Below are 22,738 nucleotides of genomic sequence, written 5' to 3'. Positions count from 1 at the left end.
TTTGGGTGGAGTCAGAGGTTTCCTAGGGTAAGCCTAGGATAAGAGTAGCAGATAATAGTGGTAGTGAAAGGGACCTGGTGGAGTCATGGCAGTCCTTGGAGAAGGTACGGATAGACGTGGAAGGTAGTATGGGCCCGTACTACTGAAAGCAGAGGATCCATACCGAAATCGAGGAATGCCAAGATAAGACCAGGGGACTTGTAGTAGGTGTGATCCATCCAGAGGTATCAGTATCACTAACAATTGTTATTTCTTTTGTATTTCAGAATGGTGGTACTACGTTCGAGGCCAACAGTTGGCAGTACAGGAGAGGGATCGGGTTCGGGATCAGGTTTCGAGCCAGTAGATGAGGGGCTACGCGAGTTCATCGCGTCAGAGATCACCAGAGGCATCCTTGAGTCGACCCCCATTATCTTCGGGTCAATCAAGGAAGGGATATTGGAGATGATGGAGGATCACCTCCGGGCATTCAGGAGTGACATGGCATCTAGCCAGTCAGGATCCCGCACACTGTCCTTCAAGGACTTTCGGGGCAGTGGTGCGCGGATTTTCATGGGGCGAAGGACCCCATGGCTGCCAGACGATGGATTGCAGACATTGAGTCTGCACAGACGATTTGCTTCTGCCCTGAGGGGTCGAAGGTGAGATTTGCAGCAGGATATTTGAGAGATCGAGCTAGGGATTGGTGGGAGTCCGTCGGTGACTCATTGGGAGCCTCGGCTGTCGAGGCTATGACCTGGTCGGACTTCGTGACCAGGTTCAGGGCAGAGTTTGCGCCGGCTGTCGAGCTTCAACAGCTGGCCAGGGAGTTCCTAGATATGAGACAGACGACGGAGACTGTGGCGGAGATCACCGCCAAGTTCTGGGAGAGGGCATTATTAGTGCCCCAGTATGCGGGTGATGAGGACATGAGGAGGACCCGCTACCATGACATGCTCCGAGCTGATATTTGAGAGCATGTCAGTTTTTCAGCTTGCCCTACCTTGGACTCTATGATTGCCAGGGCGAGGGAGAGAGAGATAGATCTGGAGCACGTCCAGAGAGGAAGACGGAGGAGGGATAGACAGGAGGGGCTTCGGGGAAGAAGCCCAAGGGATCAGATGGTAGGCCGAAAGGCCATTCAGGACCGAGCCGCTGCAGGAAATGCGGCAGGTCTCATGAGGGAGCATGTAGATTGGGATCGTCGGGCTGTTATAAGTGCGGCAAGACGGGGCATTTCAGTAGGGATTGTACCGCCCCTGCACCTGTGATTCAGACGTCAGAGTTGCTGCGTTTTCACTACAACCAGAGGGGCCACAAGAAGGCCAATTGCCCCCAGTTGACATCATCAGCGCCGGTTAAGGTGCCAGCTCCAGCCACCCTGCGGATTATAGATGGCCGGCAGGGCAAGGCAGAGGCTCTAGTGGTGAGGAGCCGGGTGTTTCAGCTGACTGCAGAAGAGGCACGCACCGCACCCGATGTGGTGACGGGTATGATTCTTTCTCTCTATTTTATTTTATGATGTTATGTTATTGATTTGTGCTCTCTGTATATGCATTAGGATCGTTCCATGTGAACGGTATTCCGGTTCAAGTGTTGTTCGACTCGGGTGCCACCCGATCATTTGTTTCCCTTGTGCTTAGCAAGAGGTTTACTGAGTCCTCGGGCATGTTGGATTACCCTTTAGAGGTAGAGATTGTCGATGATCGATCGGTGCGAGCATCAGCAGTGTTCAGGGATTGTGTTTTGAGGTTATTTGAGGAGCGTTATTTGGTGGATTTGGTTCCCATACCGTTGCGGGGGAACAAGGTGATTATAGGCATGGATTGGTTGAGCCCTAATGGGGTGGTGATAGATTGCGCATAACAGCTAGTGTGGGTCAGGACCCCAAGCGGGGGAGAGTTGGTGATCCACGACGAGAGGCTACCGCGTGGACCTATAGTATGTTCAGCAGCGAGAGCTAGGAGCTACCTTCAGCAAGGATGCGTGGGGTATGTCGCGTATGTTATGGATACCCGGGAGACGGGTAAGGCGACGGTGAGCGAGGTTCCAGTGGTACGAGACTACGCTGATGTGTTCCCGGAGGAGCTTCCTGGAATACCTCCAGAGCGCCAGGTAGAGTTCAGGATCGACCTAGTTTCTGGTGCAGCTCCGATAGCCAAGGCACCCTATCGGTTGGCTCCTCCCGAGATGCAGGAGTTGTCTACGCAGCTGCAGGAGCTGCTGGACAAGGGATTTATTCGTCTGAGTAGTTCACCCTGGGGAGCCTAGATCATGTTTGGGAAGAAGAAGGATGGGTCGCATCAGATGTGCATAGATTATCGAGAGTTGAATAAGGTAACGGTGAAGAACCGTTACCCACTCCCGAGGATTGATGATCTCTTTGATCAGTTGCAGGGAGCATCTTGGTTCTCCAAGATCGATTTGCGTTCAGGCTATCATCAGATGAGGGTTAGAGAGGAGGATTTACAGAAGACCGCGTTTCGGACGCGTTATGGCCATTATGAGTTCGTGGTGATGTCGTTTGGGCTCACCAATGCTCCTGCCTTGTTCATGGACCTCATGAACCGCGTGTGCAGGCCGATGCTGGATCGGTCTGTGATAGTTTTCATTGATGACATCTTGGTTTATTCCAAGACACAGGAGGAGCACGAGGAGCATTTGAGAGAGGTTTGGAGACCCTGAGGAGGGAGAGCTTGTACACCAAGTTCTCAAAATGCAAGTTTTGGTTGCGTGAGGTGCAGTTCCTTGGGCACCTCGTCAACCAGAACGGGATTTCAGTAGACCCGGCCAAGGTGGAGGCCGTGATGAGGTGGGAGGTCCCGAAGTCTCCATCTGAGATTCGGAGTTTCTGAGGATTAGCAGGCTACTATCGGAGGTTCATTCAGGATTTCTCCAAGATAGCCGTACCCCTGACACGGTTGACTAGGAAGGCCATGGTCTTTCGATGGGGGCCTGAGCAGCAGGCAGCGTTCGAGACTCTGAGGCAGAGATTGTGCGAGGCGCCGATCTTAGCCTTGCCCGAGGGCGTGGAGGATTTTGTGGTATATTGCGATGCGTCGATCTCAGGTTTAGGCGCAGTGTTGATGCAGAAGGGGCATGTCATTGCTTATGCCTCGAGGCAGCTGAAGTCTCACGAGGCGAACTACCCGACGCACGATATAGAGTTGGGGGCGGTGGTCTTCGCCCTCAAGATATGGCGGCATTACTTTTACGGGGTTTGTTGTACCATTTACACGGACCACAAGAGTTTGTGGTACCTCATGGATCAGCCGAATCTAAACATGAGGCAGCGTCGGTGGTTGGACGTGGTGAAGGATTATGATTGCGAGATCCTTTACCACCCCGGGAAGGCCAATGTGGTGGCCGATGCGCTTAGCCGCAAGGCGGCGCCGATCAGGGATGTTTGCATGAGAATGACTGTGGTGACTCCCCTGTTGGAGCAGATTCGGGAGGCTCAACAGGAGGCTATGAAGGAGGAGCATCGGAAGAGTGAGCGAATAGTGGGTCAAGTCACCTCCTTTGATTATGATAGCCGGGGGTTGTTGACGCTACACCGTAGGGTGTGGGTTCCGTATCATGGAGGCGTGCGCCAAATCTTGATGGAGGAGGCGCACAAATCCCAATTCTCTATTCATCCAGGGGCAACGAAGATGTATCGGGATCTTCGCCTGGACTATTGGTGGCCCTGCATGAAGCGGGATGTGGCGTGGTACGTCGAGCGGTGTTTCACCTGCAGGAAGGTCAAGGTCGAGCATCAGAGACCGCACAACAAGATGCATCCGTTGGACATCCCGTTGTGGAAATGGAAGGATATTACGATGGATTTTATCACGAAGCTTCCACAAACGGCGCGAGGAGTAGATTCGATTTGGGTCATCGTGGATCGGTTGACCAAGAGCGCCCATTTTATTTCGATTCCGGAGAGTATCTCGGCCGAAAAGTTGGCCGATATCTATATCAGCGAGATAGTGGCGTGGCACGGGGTGCCAATGTCAGTTATATCAGATCGAGATGTGCGGTTCACTTCCAGGTTTTGGAAGAGGTTTCATGATGAATTGGGCACTCATCTGCATTTTAGCACCGCTTTTCACCCGAAGACGGATGGTCAGAGTGAGCGGACCATCCAGACTTTGGAGGATATGTTGCGGGCGTGCGTGTTAGATTTCGGTGGTAGCTGGGATACCTATCTTCCTTTGGCTGAGTTCTCATACAACAACAGCTATCACGCGAGTATTGATCGTCCCCCATTCGAGATGTTGTACGGTCGGAGGTGTAGGAACCCGATATGTTGGGGTGAAGTTGGCCAGAGGGTCATGGGGAGCACCGAGGTGGTGCTCAAGATGACCGAGAGAATCCAGTAGGTTCGGAGCAGGCTTCAGACTACGCAGAGTCGGCAGAAAAGTTACGCCGACAAGCGTCGATCCGACCTGGAGTTCCAGGTCGGGGATATGGTTCTCTTGAAGGTGTCGCCTTGGAAAGGCGTCGTTCGATTCAGGAAGCGGGGCAAGTTGGGCCCGAGATTCATTGGACCGTTCAGGGTTGTAGCCCGGGTGGGCAAGGTGGCATATAGGTTGGATCTGCCAGCCGAGCTCAGCCAGATCCACAGCAGCTTCCATGTCTCCCAGATGCGAAAGTGTCTCGTGGATGATTCAGCGGTGGTGCCATTAGAGGATATACAAGTTGATGACAGCCTGAATTACATTGAGCGCCTAGTCGCAATTCTCGATCGGAAGTCAAAGGATCTAAGGAACAAGAGGGTGGAGCTAGTGAAAGTGCAATGGCAACACCGCAAGGGTTCAGAATGGACTTGGGAGCCGGTGGAAGAAATGATGGAGCATTACCCCGAGCTGTTTCAGGATCGAGCGGCAGACTTCGAAGACGAAGTCTAAAATAAGTGGGGGAGATTTGTAGCACCTGGTTCTTGGTACGTAAAATGTATCTTAGTAATTGTCATTTTAGCCTTGGACTCGGCGAGTTGTAGGTCCGACTCGCCGAGTAGGGACGCGGTCCGGGGGCACGTTTAAGTTGGCGACTCAGCGAGTCCATATTCTGGACTCGGTGAGTCACCGCTGTCTGTTGAAACCCTAAATTTCAAGGGTTTGCACCCTATTTAAACACTCATTTCCGCCCCAACCTCGCCCCTATTCACCCTCAGAGCTCCCAACATCGTCTTTGCCCTTTTCCTTGTGAGATTGAAGTGTTTTGGGTGTGTTCTTGAAGTTTTTTGAGGAGAAAGAAGAGTAGATCAAGAAGAGGAGAAGGAGGCCAAGCATTTTTGTGACATCTCAACGTTTTCCTTGAGGTATAGCTCGCTTCCCCTCTGTTTTCAAGCTTGTAGTCCCTAATAGCTTCATGATAGTCCTTTTGAGCCATTCTTCAAGTTTGTTTGTGCTTGGTGGGTTTTAATAAGTTGTTAGCCTTTAGATCTAGGCATGATTTAGTCCCTGGAGCTTGGATCTACTGCCTTTATGGAGTCATATTGCATGAAAGTCCTAGATCTACCCCTTTTGGTGCACTTGGAGTCCTAAAACCTTCATTGGTGATTATCTACACATAAAGTTGGAAACTTTACGTGTAAACCAGGCCCTAGGAGCCCAGATCTATGAATGGCATGGACTGGATTCAAGTAAAATCGCGTGTATAGTTTTTGCATGAGGCAGACTCAACGAGTCGTTCATCTGACTCGGCGAGTCGGGTCGCGAGTCCCCAAGTTGTTCCCCTTTTTGTGTTGCGAGTTGGAGTGGTGAGTCATAGGGTATGACTCAGTGGGTTGGAAGCCAGACTCACTCATGAAGTCACTCGGCGAGTCATTGCAGCGACTCGGCGAGTTCACGACAATCTCCTTACTCGGCGAGTTGTTCATACTGTTGGGTTTTGAGCATTCTAACTCTCTTAAGTGTACATGCAACCCTAAATACCTTGGATCTATGTTTTCTCTATTATACATACAAATATGAACATCCAAGGTATTATCCTAATCTAGCATATAAAATAATGAATATAACAAGATAGAATACATACCTCTTTCATGTAGAAAGTCTTCATGAAGCTTGAGTGCCAAGTGCCTCAAGTGTGACACCTCAAATGGTTCACACAACACCAAATACACATGGAATAACTTGAGAGAAATCTACACTTCATGAAAATCGGCTAGCCCTTCTATTACTCACACTAAGTGGCCGATTTTGTCAAGAATAAGATCTTTATATAGTGTTACAATTAGGGTAAACCCTAATTGTCATGACTTTCCATTTCCTTGGATCCATGGGTTCAAATACACCATGGATCATCCATGGACCATCCTATGGATTTTAGTCCAACTTGATTATCCATGGAGCATTAGCCCACTATACAAGTATGGATGATTTACACAATCAACCCATATATTTAATTAGTCTTCTTTTGATCACTTAATTAATCCTAGATTAATTCTTGATCAATACTAATTAAATAATCTTATTATTCTTATTATTAATATACTAGAACTTATAATATATTAATAACCATAAGTGTCTTATTTCTCTCATTATAGTCTATCCAAGTGCATGATGCCATGCAACCCAAATGGACCATGCCGGGTCGGGTCAAGTCTTACCAATTATAGTTATGGACTTAGACATTAATCTAATAGTCTCCCACTTGGATAACTCTAAAACTAATATTGCGTATGACTTCAGGAACCGACTGGCAATCGTAGCTCTGAAAAGCTTCTGTCGAACTCTGAACTTTGTCAGTGACTTGTCCATTAGATAAGGGATCATATATTCCTCCATTCTAGATATCATATGGACTGAGACATGGATTATGATCATTCTCTCTGTCCATTTGTTGTTTCCCGATTTCCGATTTATGACGACTGACTAATTGAACAAATCAAATCAGTCCTGGCCTGTCCGAGCACTTCTATTTGTCATCATCAAATCATTGAGGGGCCCACAAATATCACTTTTATCCCGAAGGTAAAAGGAATGGATAAACTTCGACTCGTATGGCTTGTTCTACTACTTGTTGAATCATACACAAAGGCACGTTTTATAGCACTGAGTTACCGAATGCGTTTTCGTGCAATCAATGTACAACCAACTCATAGTAACAACTCATATCTCTAGGTTTCAAGAATATAAGATATTATCGTCTCATGATCACTCGTGATAAAATCCATGAAGTGATTCCAATGAGCGCGGGTTGAATCCAATACTCAGAACTTATGAGCACTCATGAGTGTTGTAGCCCTTTGTCCAACACCTTAGACCTCTACAAGCCAACCCATGACAGTCTTAATTCATATCTACTTCCAACAAATGACCGACTGTGGATGGTTTGAATAACTTAGTCATTCCGGAAGAATAACCTAGTTTATTCGGGAAGTCAAAATATGCAAAGTGAAACACAATAATAATTGAATCCAATATGGTATCAAAACCTATGAACATAAATAAAACACCTTTTATTTATCACCATATGATTACACATTATTCATTGTATACTGTTTCAGCTATCAACTTTATTCTTGAATTTAAAACAATAGTTGTCCCATGCTCCAAGCATGTACACTATGTTTTTCTAAACACTAGTCATGCCACACACCAAGTATGCATACTATGTTTGTCTATGATCTTTACTTTGTGAACTAGATCAATCGAACATAACTTCAATGATTCTCTTTTCACACTCCCAAATCCTTACTACAAATGCAAGAATTCCAAATTCATGCAATTTACTGAAATCTGTTAGATTCTAAACTTATATGCATTGAACCTCGTGTAATGATTATGCACAAAGTCAGAAGGACTTGACAACAATCATTACAGAGCATTCCAAAGGATATCAGCTCCTTGGGAACATCCTTCTTGTATTAAGTTTCCTAATCTTAAACAGATTGAAAATTCTAACTTTGAAACATTTCTAGATTCCATTTTGACTATCACTTCTGAACAAGAGTTGCCTCCTTCTAGATTATGTCAATATGGTCCTTCCAGAATTATCACTATACTTCCAACTGTCCTTGAGCAACCAATCTTTGGTGAACCTTAGATTGTCCTCGACAATTGTTTAATCCTTTTAGTCATATCCAGTTCTAAACCTTTTCCCTTCTTAATGCCCCAGGCATTTGGAAAATTTTAGAAAGGATGAATATAGCACATGTAATCGATCCTATATCCGAAGCATATGGGACACAATTCGTGATGTCTCACATAAAGACTAAACCAGTCTTTTTCTATAACATTTCCATTTCAATTTGCCAAATTCTCATAATTCAGATTATGAAAAGGGATGCCATAATCATAATAGAATTTTAGAACACAAATAATGGACCCATATACAAAATTTCCTTATGTTGAGCCATTCCAACATGAAATTCATATATATATCCTTGACTAAATGATTAAACCTCACGATCTAAGCTTATAGATTTGAGATGAAGTATAATTTCCTCTCCCTTAATTATAGCAAAACAACTTTTCCCAATTGAAACCTTTTGTTTTCTAAAATTAACATTGCTAACTTGCAATACTTATCGTAATTATCATGCTCCCACTAACATGATGATTATTAGCATAACACTTATGCTCCCACTAGCTTTGACAAGTACTCAGAAATGAGCAGGACTTCTAGAAATCAATACTTCATTGACTTTCTTACCAAAGTTCAGATTTCTGATGCTAGATTGTTTTGATAAAACTTTATCAAAATCATACACCTTCCCTTAGATAGCATACTTGTGTATCTAAACAATTATGAAGAGGGATGTCGTAATCATAATGGTTAGACCTTTTTGCCACTTCTCACAAGTCCAGGTTAGTGTGCCGGTAAACCACACATGCTCCACTAACGACTTTAAGAATGCAAATATCACAATTGCTATCTAACTAAAATCTACTTAGTGAAAGTGTTTCCTCACCATCATTTTCATGAATCGGAGAGAAACCTTATGACACTTAGATTTAATGGTGTATTTTTCTTATCCATGTGAATTTTTCAAAACCATAGTCACAAGACAAGGATAATGACAAATCCAAACTCATATGGATTGAACTCAATCTTAATTTCTTGCCACCTGGCAGCTCAAGGGCCTGCCATTGCTTCCATGTTGTTATGCAACCAATTGAGAACTCTAAGAACTCATATACAAAGCCAACTTTAACTGGAATGGGCACAGAATATGTCAGTACGATAGGTTATAAACCTCGAGTCATGTGCTAGTGAAGAACTTCAGGTTTTATTCTTGATTAGTTCTTGAGACTTTCAAGACCTTTAAGACTCCCACTGTCCTATTGACATATAAGACTCCCTTGTCAAACATCCAAGAGATAGTGCGGATTCTAATCAAGACAAACACTTCACACAATTGGCCTTAGTTGGTCTTTGTTTTATCCAAAACATCACAACTTACCAATTTCAAATGTACAAGAGTAGAAAACTTTTACTCTTACATTTAACAAGTGTTTTAAACCTTCTTTAAGACATGTCACTCAAGTTACAATCTTGGAGTATGACTCTAAGAATTGTTTTTGGAACGAAGTATGAATCATCTTTTTGATTTAACCATTTCAACAATTCAAGTTCCTCTTCTTAGTCATAAGAATGCCCTAAGATTTCCTTAGAGAACTAATTTTTGATATGGTTTCTTAATCATTAAGATGATCACAAAACCTGATACTAAAGTACTCTCCCATCTTTTCAGATTTGAGAAACTTTTATCTTTCTGCCTAAGTTGATTCTTCCTATTCGCTCTGCCTTACATTGGAACCTTTTCCAATGTCTTAGAGTTACACTTAAGCTTGTAAGTATAATCATATTTACTAAGCTTTAGTAAACTATGACGAATAGTCTTATCGATCTTTTATGGTGGACTTGACCAGTGCACAAGAATGTGTACTCAATCCCTTAGTCCTTCACATTACTCACACATCCATGTGAAAACTAATTTGTCTTAATTTTCCAATACTTGAAAGTTCTCATTCATCATGCTATACAACTTGCATGATTCCAAGTTCCGGTCCAATTGAAACTTGGGTGATGAGAATCTTTCCTTATTTGGTAAATTTAGACATTACCACAAATGAAAGAATCAATTTCATACTTCTACTCTTGCTATTAATGGAATCTTATAAGCAACAAAAATTTCCACAGATGCCATTGTAAGGATATTTTAAAATAAATAAAATCAAAATTTTCCTTTTATTTTAAAAAACTTTGCGGAAGAAATTGTCCTTACAATCCATATGAAAACTTGTTGTTATCTATTCCTAAGCAATATCTCATAACTCCTAAGAAGTAGCTCAAGAATCCAATCTTCAAACTATGCGATAGAAATCCATCTACGCGATCAGATTCAACATATTCTTTCTTTAAGTTGCTTTACTTTTCTTTGATTCTTAAAACATCTCTATGTGACCCAGTCACATCATGTATCAAGAATCTCAGAATAGAAACTTAGCAGAGTTAGATAGTGGAATTTTTACCTGAAGTAGAGTCAAACTTATTGACTTTAACACCCTTAGGTAAATTGGCAGCTTCGCAACCAATGCCCCTTCCTTTGGCAATATAAACATATGGACCCTTTGGTAATGGTACACAGGACTATCACAGACTTAGCTTTTCTCTTTACCATTTGGTCAACCGAGTTGACTATGGCCGATCCCTTTCCATTGGGAAGAGAGAGCTTTACTAGATATCCAATGTCATCATTGTCAATGTCCATAAAGTTTTAGGAAGTTGATCTTATCAAATAGATAATATCATTAAGGGTCTTGTCATAGTCTATTTCATAGGAATCCCAAAAGAACTCACTATATGACTTAGATGGTGATTGAGCCACCAACTTTCTCAAGACTTTGACACCCAACTCTCCCGGCTTGTCAATATGTTACTACATCTCCAAGATGTGATCACACCTAGACCTTGCCTTGCCAATTGGGCTTGAGTGACCTTGAACTTGTGGGTTAGGGAGAATAATTGGAGGAGGTTAAAGAAGTATGATTTCCAAAGGACATCATCTTCATTTAGGAAACCTTGTTTCAAGAGATTTGGGAAGATCACAGATGTCTAAACCAGACATCTTTTGGGAGATATTCAAGATAGTTGATCTTAAGTCCTTAATATGACACCCAATATGAAATATTAAGGCTAGGACCCAACAAACTATTTTATAACTTAGAAGAGGTATGCCGTAATCCAAGCTATAAAATATTTGAAGGTAGGTGAATGACGATTCACCAATTTCCACCAAGATAAACGAAATGTATTATTTGGTTTTAATTGGTTTTGAAGCTCCTAGATCTTTTGAGATTCATTGAACTGTTCAATGGCATGTTTCAATCTCGAGCGTGCCCTTCAGGTTTTGTGACTGGGATGCCGAGGATCACAAAACAAGGTGTGAAGTAACCATGCAAATTACTTGGTACCCTTAAGTGTTTACCCCTCGATCGATGTGCCGGTTAACCACACACACTCCATCAATACTATGATAAACATTAAGTTACCCTTTGCATACCTTGTTAAATATGAATTAGTGTGCCGGTTAACCACACACGCTCCACTAACCGACTTAAACAAAGTGCAAAGTGTAATTTCATGGATTAGCACCTTATTCACATTTTCCTAAGTAACTAAGATTGGGTATTTATAAAAGGTTTAGTTACTTAGTATTTATCATTAATACTTTTAATGAAGGGAGAATTATAGTCCTGTCAAACCCGTTCGGCTAACGACCCTCCACCAGTCAAGCAAGCGGTGGGTGAGAGTAGACACTCATTAAGTTGCCATTTTATAGGCAACAACCTTATACCCACCTTATAGACCAGCTTCGTGAATGAGGCGTACTAGCGGTAAGACTAACTTTACTCTTATACATATATATATATATATATATATATATATATATATATATATTATTAACTTATAATATTATAAAGTATAAGGGTTGAATTTTAACTTTTAAAATTCTAAGGGCTAACTTGGAATTAAAGTATTCATAAGAGAAAACTTTACAAATTCCAAAACTTGAGGGCAAGTTTTGAAACTATTCAAAATTAATTAGTTCCATAACTTATGTGTTTAAAGTAGTTTTAATCCAAAAACTCTTCAAGTTCCATAACTTGAGGACAAGTTATGGAAGACTTTAAACTAATAAAAGAATTAACTTTTCTTTATCTTATAACTTATGGAATTAATTAAGGTTACACTTTTTATTTATTTATTATTTAATGAAGAGACTCTTGGTCCTCCATAACTTGAGGACAAATTATGGAGTCGTAACACCATTTAATTAGAACTAGACTCTTCATTTTGTAACATTTGCCAACTTTGTATGACTTTTATGAAACTTAAATGTGACTTTTCATATAACTTGAGGACAAGTTACAAAAACACATTTTAGAATCAACTCTTAGATTAATTTGGATTGAAAACAACTATTTCACTCAACTTTTCTATTAATCTAAGCAACTCATAAGAACAAGATAATTCAAATCAAACTTTTTCATGGAATTAGTCTAAACCTTAAACTAATACAAAACATGAATCTATTGACAATTATCTTTGAAATTGGATTAGCATGAACATTACCACATCAAAAACAAGTTTATAAGTTCAAAAACATCTTAGGGTAATGTTCCTAGTCCAATTCCAGCCAAAAAGTCGAATTTATGCTGTCTGGGGGTCCAACTTGTCGAGTGCACGAACCAACTCGGTGAGTTGGATGCTTTTTGCCTTGGACTCGGCGAGTCTGCTGGGCAGACAGCATCAAAACTCGATTTTCCAGCTTCTTTTGCAAGTATAACAAGAAAACAAGCCTAGGCTCTGATACCACTGTAGGGTTTTGAGCATTCTAACACTCCTAAGTGTACATGCAACCCTAAATACCTTGGATCTATGTTTTCTCTATTATACATACAAATATGAACATCCAAGGTATTATCCTAATCTAGCATATAAAATAATGAATATAACAAGATAGAATACATACCTCTTTCATGTAGAAAGTCTTCATGAAGCTTGAGTGCCAAGTGCTTCAAGTGTGACACCTCAAATGGTTCACACAACACCAAATACACATGGAATAACTTGAGAAAAATCTACACTTCATGAAAATCGGCTAGCCCTTCTATTACTCACACTAAGTGGCCGATTTTGTCAAGAATAAGATCTTTATATAGTGTTACAATTAGGATAAACCCTAATTGTCATGACTTTCCATTTCCTTGGATCCATGGGTTCAAATACACCATGGAGCATCCATGGACCATCCTATGGGTTTTAGCCCAACTTATTATCCATGGAGCATTAGCCCACTATACAAGTATGGATGATTTACACAATCAACCCATATATTTAATTAGTCTTCTTTTGATCACTTAATTAATCCTAATTAATTCTTGATCAATACTAATTAAATAATCTTATTATTCTTATTATTAATATACTAGAACTTATAATATATTAATAACCATAAGTGTCTTATTTCTCTCATTATAGTCTATCCAAGTGCATGATGCCATGCAACCCAAATGGACCATGTCGGGTCGGGTCAAGTCTTACCAATTAATCAATTATAGTTATGGACTTAGACATTAATCCAACACATACAACTCGGCGAGTCACAGCTTAGAGTGTTCTTCGGATGAAGATGAACTCGGCGAATTGTTCATACAACTCGGCGAGTAGGATGAAGGACTATTGGCCTTGGGTATAGAAGGAAGACTCGTCGAGTCTACGCTTAACTCGACGAGTAGAGACGGACTTATGGTCAGACTAAAGGAAAGGAACTCGGCGAGTTGGCTAGCCAACTCGGCGAGTCTGGTCAACTGGCAGTTGACTGTGACTTGACTCATGACTTGTTAAGGGTAAATGGACAATTTACCCTGAGGGCAATTAGCAGTAATTGATTAAGTGTTTGGTGGGAATTACAGTCGGAGGATTTCCGAAGCAGCAGCAGACAGACCATTCCCACACAGATCAGCAGCTACTTCGAGGTGAGTTACCTTCTAGTAGCGGTGGGTCTAAGGCCACAATGCCGGCCCACCAGTAGGAAATGCATGATAGATGATTGTCTTTGTGATATCATCTAGGTTTGCTACTACCTGATATGTTATATGCTAGCATGATATATTACGTGTGATAGTAATAGAGTTCAGTTGTTAGGACCGAAGGGTAGTCAGACACCCCAGATACGTCTGACAGTATATGATGATATGTTTGCATGCTGGCTTTTTACGTTATATGCGATAGAGGTAGTAGGAGGGGACTAGTCCCCGAGTGCGGTTGCTAGGACCGAAGGGTAGTTCAGGCACCCCAGATATGTCTGATAATATGTTATGTTATGATATATGTGATAGCAGCAGTAGGGGTGAAATAGTCCCTGAGGTTCGGTCGTCAGGACCGAAGGGTAGTCAGCACCCCAGAACGGTGTGACATGGGTAGTCAGCACCCCATAATGGCTTGACACGGGTAGGTCGGCACCCCAGAATGGCCGTACCGGGTAGGTCGGGCACCCCAGAAATGCCTGACAATATGTATGATATGTGATTGTATGGTTTGTGGTACGATGGAGGAACTCACTAAGCTTCGTGCTTACAGTTTTCAGTTTTGGTTTCAGGTACCTCTTCTTCGAAGGGGAAGGAGCTGGCGCGGTAGCAGCCCATCACACACATGTTTCGTATTCCGCATCACGAGACCTTCCTGGGGATTTGTACTCTGACATTTTTATGTTATTGAAATGTTTTTTCAGACATGCGATATCTTTATAAAATGCTATGATCAGTAAACGTTTTATTCGAATGTTTTGCTAAATATATGTTTTCAAAAATGAAATTTTTGGCTCGTATTTTGGGGTGTTACATGTTTAGTTTGGGATGTTATACTCTGATATATATTTTGGTAGATGTTATGATATTTTGTGATACACCGCTTATGATTTTTATATGATAAATGATATTTATGGTTTTATTAATGATTTGAAAATGAAAATTTTGGACTGTATTTTTAGGATGTTTCACTTACCCTCTTGTATGTGTAAATGGTTTTAGTATTTTCCTATAATTAGGAAGTGAGTGACTCTCATTATGTAAGGAACCATTTGGAGTGTTAGGCTAGAGAGAGAATTTGTACAAAACCCACTATGTATGTTCTTTCTAGATCTTATATGTGCTTAACAAGATTTATTTACTTGATGTGTTCTTGAGTTTACATGAGGATTCACTAGATCTTTTCTTATTCCGCACATGCCATCAGAATCAACACCACTACAACTGATACATAACAAAGTATAATAATTTCCAACTGCTAAAGAGTCTATGAGATTATCACCTTATAACTTCCATCTGTCAAAAAATTTTCTATGTTCAACAATAATTTCCATCAGCCAAAAAAATAAGCATAACAGTTCCCCTATCTATATAAACATCCTTCTTGGTCCAAGAATATCGATATCTAGCAGAAAATCTAACCATATGTACCAAGTCTATTAACAATAACCCAATAATAGGAACCAAAAATGCTATAAACCAATTCTCACCAATACAATTACCTCACCCTCTCACCCATCATTTATAAGATTGAAAAAAACTAACAAGGGTAAAATTATCCATCTAGCCTAATATCCAAATTATTGGATAAATATCCCCCGAAACAAGTGTCAACAAACGTGTGAACTCCAAATGCTTCAATGAAAGTGGATGTGTATCTTATGAAACACATATTTACCAAATATTATCAACTTTTGAAAAATATAAGGCAAATTCTACCAATCAAATTTGTGATAAAGTAAAGGAAAGTGGAAGTAATGATTTCATGTTAACATTTTGCACAAACTTTTCTACTTATGTTTAAAAAAATATGAATTACCTACATCAGATGCAAACTCATAATAGAGAGTTATACAATCATGCGAACCAAAAGTTTAGCAATTAAGACAACTTTGATTTTCTAACTTTACAGATTAAAAATAATAACAAACTCCCTAACCCAACCACCATTTCATTTATAGTAATCCTAATTCATATTCACATTGTCTATAAACTCCAATCACACCTGAACATATGTCACTATTCCAACCTTTTAAATTTTCATAGAAAAGTTCAAACATACATATAGACATTATATTAAACAGATAGGGTGCCTAAACTAAAAGTAAAAAAGAAAGACCAAATTACCCTTAGTCCATAATTTCTTCCCATTTCCGTTCTTGAACATTCATCTTCAACAAACGACCATGTAAGGGTGATATGATGCTTGTTAATTAATGCTTTTTTGGAACTCTACAATAACCAATTTTTTTTATCAATAATGAGAGAAATAAATGTCAAAGTAGAAGACACGTGGTTTTTAAAAAGCTAATTATAAGGACAAACCAGTTGCAATTACTATGAGCTCCAGTTATGCTAATGTTTATAATAAAAGCATCATAAAGAATGAAGACCTAATATCATTAATGACTTGTCTGGTGTCAATTTTAAAGAGAAGAAGAGTCGTATAGTCTTTCTGGTGGGCTAATGGTCGATTTTCGGTGAGTAGAAGAGGCGGGTGAGGAGGTGAGGAAATAGAAAGGAATGTATTCAGAGACAGAGGAAAAATTAGGGTTCGTTGATGGAGAGTGAGGTTTCCTACCATTCCAAGAACCACCACATACATAAGAAGATCCAAAAAATCAATTTTGTTGGAAATCAAGGGTGTCTAGGTAAAAAATGTTACCTAGAAGTGAACCAATGAAAACACTTTCTAGACATATCTGGAACAACGGAAATCTGATCATGCAAATGTTACAAAATAAACCAAAAAATCACAAACAAATTGAGCATATGTTTAAATGGAGAAGAGATACACAAAATCTTGAAGTTCTACCATTTGATATGTAGTAACTAACAACTCTAACACAGTTTTGTGTCCGGTGATGGTGAGTGGTCCAGTAGGTGGTTGTGTCGGTTCCTTATCTTTGAAATTTAGTTGTTAAACATAAACACACACACACAGTAAACATATTTTATATACACACCTGATCTTTTATGTAAAATGAATAGACGAAAAGAAAAAGGAAACGCATACCAAATTTATTTTTTCTCTGAACTGGGATTTTGGGCTTGTTTCGGAAGAGTGATGGTGCCATCACTGCTGTCATCATACCCACCACAAAAACCACCTTATACCACCACCATCACAACCCGCCTTAATCACCACCAACCACAACCCATTACAACCTCTACTTGCAATTCTCTAAGCAATAGAGAGAGAGAGAGAGAGAGAGGGAGAGAGAGAGAGAGAGTATACCTAGATTTTATCAAAGCAAGCTATAGAGGACGATAGAGTTAGAAGCCCCATACAGATCCACTTCTTTGTCTTCTTCATTATCTTGATGAATCGACTCGCTTGTGGAATACATGCAATCAGTAGAGTAAAAAGAGCACACAAAGATTGAGTAGAGAGAAAGAGTAAAGTATTGAGACCTTAGCGAAGAAAACGGCGATTTCATCCATCTGTGTTTTAGGTCTCCAAATGAGAGAATGTGTAGAATCCTTGGGGGTGTTTGACGAAGCTTAAAAATAGAGTTTTTTGGTTCCACACCAGTATAAGCTAAAAAGGGTGTTTGGATAAAAATAGCTTATATCAGTGCCATACCGGTAATAGTCAAAATCAATAAACAAGAGACCCCTAACTTATCAACTTATAAACTACAATGAAATAGCTGTCTTTTTGGCAAAAATAGTCCTTCTTTTATGGGGCATGGATTTTTTTGGCATTTGTTTCCCGATTTTGTGTTCTGGGGTTTATGCCATTTGAACGATTATTGATGCTCCGTGTTTTTCGCCTGTTCTCTTCACCGCTTTTCCACCCAATCACTTTTCGATTGTTGGCATTTTTTTCAATCTTTATTTTGACGAATTTGCTTTTCTTGCTCCGTTTCGATCTATCGTTACGTTCCTTTTCTTCCTTCTCCGTTTCCTTTTCTAATTGCAGGTGAGAATGTTCCACTATCTTTTCATGAACCCTAGATGAATGTTGATATTTCTGCTCTAAATTGATGTTGCAGGTTCACGATTGATGTGGTTGTCGGGTTCGGTGGTGTCACCGCCATTAGCTCCAGCATCCTCTACCTTCTACTTCTTCATTTTATCCCTTCTTAATCGCCGGTGTCAGGTCTAATTTTTGCCTGTCCATATCTCCTCTATCATCCTATTTGCTTTTTTACATAGCTTCTCCACCGTCCAGATTCTCCGATCTCGATCGATTTTTCTTATAGGTTTCATCAGAGATAAGAGGTGGGATTCGATCCCTATAAACACCATGCAGTGACAAATGACGACCATTGCCGGTTGGTTTCAGGTGAAACATCGACTTTCTATATGCCTCTCTTTCTACCGGCTTTCTGTACGTCCTCTTTCCATAATCGACATTTTCTTGGAAGAGGAAGCCCTCGATTTCCCGTCGTAGGCGTTAGGGCTTTTGGGTGTTCCTTGATTTTGCGTCTTCCCTTCCTACTGATTTCCTCCATTTTGTGTCTTCCACGATCTCTTCGTGGATGGAATGTGTAACTCCTTGATTTCCCATCACCGACATCAGCTCCCTAACTTTTGTTCCTCTTCAGTTACTCTTCTAAAAAGCCCTAAAATCGGTAACTGTCTCTTCAAACGTTTCCAGGATTTTGCTCATCAGTTTTTTCTCTCAGAATCGCATTCATCTGTTCCTCCACTTATATCCTCCAATGGTTTTCAACCAGGTATGTAACATTTCAATAGGTTTGCATCTATCACCACTGGCAGTTGCGCTGGTAGTGGTGGGTGTGGAGAATTTATGCATCGAACATAAAAAAATTAATGTTTTTACTTAGATTAGTAGTTAAAACATACAACCAACCAGTGTCTGTAACTTTGCTTTTAGCGAGAGAAGGGTTGAACGACGAGGAAGATAAATTTCTGAAGTCGGGTGGTTCTGATTTGAAGTTCACAAAGCTTGCACTTGGAGCTTTCTCATGAGGCCGTACCAGTTATTGGAACAATTTCAAATAGGATGGTAAGTTTGATTAAATATTGAAAATTTAAGTTTGATTAAATATTGAAAAATTGTCCACCAGGTGTTCGTGAAAAGTCCCCAGTGAACTTTTTTAAGCTTATGTGCTCTATTATCTATTGGTTTTTGACTGAAAATGATATTGGGACCTGGTTTCTCCTCTGGCGATTGCATATAGGAAAATGAAAGCTTGTAAGAACGCACTTGATGCAAGTGTAGATAATGCTATAACTTGGTTCCATCCTGCTGAGTTTTATGGCTCGAGGCTACGAATAAATTGCATTATTATCCTCATTTTCTTGATTTGTTTTCATGAAAAACTCTACGTTACTAAAACTTCAAACTTCTGTGTTTTCAGTTCTCATTTGGTACAAAAAATTCTGAAGCACTACTAGGAAGGTAGTAGGATTTCCTGCAAGATTTTAAGTCAGAGTTTAATATTTATGAGGATGTTATGCTTCAAAAGATCAAAGGTTTGATAAGGTAATGGCTGATTATTGTAATGATTGACTTTTCTTATTTTTGGTTTCCTATTTTTTTGGCTCAAATTAATCTGTTAACATGTATTTTGGGTTTCACATAGCTTTTCTTTCCTGTTGCATATCTATTTGCTACCAGTGGAGTTGTTTCGATTTGCTAAATATAATATGATGGTATGTGGTATATTGGAATCAAGGAAGGAATTGAATGGTTTATTCCATCGGAATGTTGGAAGGAATGGAATAGGCTGTTCCGATTCCTTTTGTTTTGTTACTTTCATTCCTTAGCCAATGTTTTTCTTTTTCATTCCTTCATGGAATGAAAAATTGGGATATAAACTATTTTTATTTATGTCTGTCATTGTTGAATTACATTCCAAGTTGAGCTTTTGAAAGAATATGACAACGTATGCACACCCCGAGCTCTCTACCAGGAAGTGGGGAATGTTTGGTAAAGTAGCTTACTATCATGATATTTGTGTTATATGTACGATGTGAATAGTAGCTGTGATTATTCATCTTTCACTAATGGACCTATGGTAATGACCATTTTACCCTTCTTTCTTTTAAGTGTTTTGTATGGATCATTTGATTTTTTGGTAAAAAAAACAATTACATTCATGGCTTGACCCTCCCTGATAAACTTTTTAGGCTATCCGATGGTTATGATGAAATCTAAAAGTAGATTTCAGACCATGATGCTGAAAAGTTATGCGTTCTTTGACATCCATTTTACATTTTTTATTATTTAGTTTTTACTTATAATGATCTAAAATTGCAGCCATCAGATTCGGGTGATGACGAAGATGTTGAGTCGACTGTTCCAACTATTCAAAGCCCTGATTAAAAGGGTTCATGGAAACTCATATTAAGGTAATTTTAAGGTCATATAATATTGAATAATCAGATTACTTGAACAATGTAACTATTTCTTCTTCTCCCAAAAGCCATAATAATATTTTCCAATTTGATGGTTTGTTGTAATCTCTCACTCTGAGTTGTAGGACCGGGCCAAGAACGTCATTTGGAGGCCGTAAAAACATATTACAAAATTAATACTATTTCCAAAAAAAAAAAATATCAAAATCGATTAATAGTTTTCTGAATAAATTTGCAAAAACAAAAATGAAATTATTTAGTATTGGGCCATGTGGTCATACTTTGTATTGTCATAACTAATTTTTTTATAATGCTTACATAAAACTTTTAAATTCTTCATAACAATAATTTAGAGTTGTTTATATTTTCCTCATTAAATTTCAAATATATTTACTTGATTTGTTTAAGATGAAATTTATAATACAACGTGTTTTGGTTTTTGGTAAAAATATAAATAAATTGCAAGAAACAAAAACAAAAAAAACGTAAGCTCAAAGTACAGTGCTATTTAGTATATATATATACCACCTAAATATGAAAAAATATAACAAATAGCAATGTGCTTTTGTTTTTGGTAAAAAAAAGTCAAATAAATTGCTGAGAACAAAATTCAAAAGGTGTATACTGAAAATACATTGTTAATATGAGATATTAGGAAACACCTTCTCACAAAAGTCACATGAATATTATGATAGCTTCCATTAATGCATATATTTTTTTTGTAGGGTATCTTGTGTTAGAAGGTGTGGATTTAGAGGAGAGATGGTTAATGTCAAGCTTTAGGTCTTTAGTCAACTATCTAAAGTACCATTTGCATTGTTTTTTACAAATTACTTATTTATTTGTGGATACTAATATTTTTAAACTTTAATCTACGTATATAATCATATTTCATATTGTTAATATACAACAATGGAAATTAACTTTTCATTGAAGGCTTCGAACCCCCGCAATGCGGGGCACTTCTCTAGTTTGTAATATATTCATATCATAATAAATAATTGAAAATGAATGTAGCACAAGATACTTTGCTGAATCGATTGCATCATCGAAAACCACTTTACTCTTTGAGTCTATTCACTTTGAGGTGAAACCTTTCTTTCTAGACAACTTATTGTATGTATTTAGTTAGATGAATTTATACATCCTTATTTTTGAATACCAAGTGACTATGGGTCATGTTAATTAGGCACACGATGCAATTGTCCATAGAGACATATACGAGACAACAAATGTAGTTTATGAACTGTTGTTGCGTCACGTCCATCAACATTTTTAACGTCACGATGTAATTATTCATAGAGGTAGATATTGGTGATATTAGTATTAATTAGGTATATCATCTTATCTTATTTTTTTATCTTAATTAACTTGGGTGTTTTGTGACATGCATTTTTTTTTGTTGTACCCTCCAATGGGGGAGTTTTTGATCCTATAGCCTGATGCAAAAGTTTCCCCAAGTCACGAGCTTCTCCTAAGAGAATGTGGATTGTATGTTTTGAGGTGTGAATGTGATGATGCAAACAAGCAAACAATGGCTGACCCTTTAGAAATTCAAAGAGACTAATGCACGTATGGGTTGGAGGGAGAAATTTAGCTTGATCATGACATCGAGAACTACCTAATATCCGTTCATAGTGTCATATGTCAGGAGGAGGCAAGAACTTGTTTGGTGGCAACTTGTGGGGGTGAATCAATGTGTAGTTTGTATGCGACTTTTAAAGAATTTCAAATTTGGTAGTAGGTTTTGCTAAACAATTGTAGTATAAGTTATTTTAATTGTTATAAGAGTTCATGATTTTTTTAATGTTTTTGTAGTTATTTTATTTTATTATTTTTTTTTTTTTGAGAAAACTGAAAAAATAAACAAAGATCGACACTCTAGCGAATGAGGCAAAGATCTTTACCGTGAAGTCATTATTGAACATCTATGAGAAGTTTCTATATGCCTGGTTGTGGGACAACATGTCGTCGTTATATGTACATCTATGAGGACAAAATGGTGCCTGCATAGGTCCAACTCTATATACTTTATTTAATATTTTTTTTTTTTAAATTTTGTAAAGACAAACTCACGAACCAACAACGATGATATGTTGTCTCAAAAAGAATACCTATGGTGACGAAAAAATTATCAATTGTGACAAGGCTATGGAGATGACTTTTCGTCGCGGACACATGTAGGGACGATATTTGAACTTACGGTGACCACAAATGTCATCTCTATAAGTAGTTTATTATAGTGAATACTTATGATAATAAAAGTTATTTTATTGACACATGACATGTTTTATGTATAATGATGACACATGTCATTATTTAGTATTTTTTTTTTTAATTCCTAAAAATCCCAAATTTTAAGGAGTTTAAAATTGAATGTCATATGTTTTCCATAT

At 39.2% G+C, this 22,738-nt stretch overlaps 1 long non-coding RNA gene across 6 annotated transcripts; it reads left to right on the top strand.

The window, feature by feature from the left end:
- Positions 1-17,726: 17,726 nt before the first annotated feature.
- Positions 17,727-21,236, top strand: LOC145054893 (uncharacterized). Of its 6 annotated transcripts, none has more exons than XR_013684998.1 (7): positions 17,727-17,934; positions 18,008-18,114; positions 18,187-18,694; positions 18,856-18,987; positions 19,343-19,467; positions 20,245-20,336; positions 21,068-21,236. It is a non-coding gene; the product is annotated as an uncharacterized LOC145054893 (long non-coding RNA). The 6 variants fall into 6 exon arrangements; XR_013684997.1 differs by having other exon boundaries at positions 17,728-17,934; positions 18,218-18,694; XR_013684994.1 differs by having other exon boundaries at positions 17,728-17,934; positions 18,008-18,694.
- The last annotated feature ends 1,502 nt before the right edge of the window (positions 21,237-22,738 follow it).

The sequence above is a fragment of the Lactuca serriola genome, chromosome 5, assembly GCF_051521515.1.
Source record: "Lactuca serriola cultivar US96UC23 chromosome 5, Lser_US96UC23_V15, whole genome shotgun sequence".
NCBI classification, from domain to species: Eukaryota; Viridiplantae; Streptophyta; class Magnoliopsida; order Asterales; family Asteraceae; genus Lactuca; species Lactuca serriola.
This window is presented reverse-complemented; position numbering and strand designations above follow the sequence as displayed.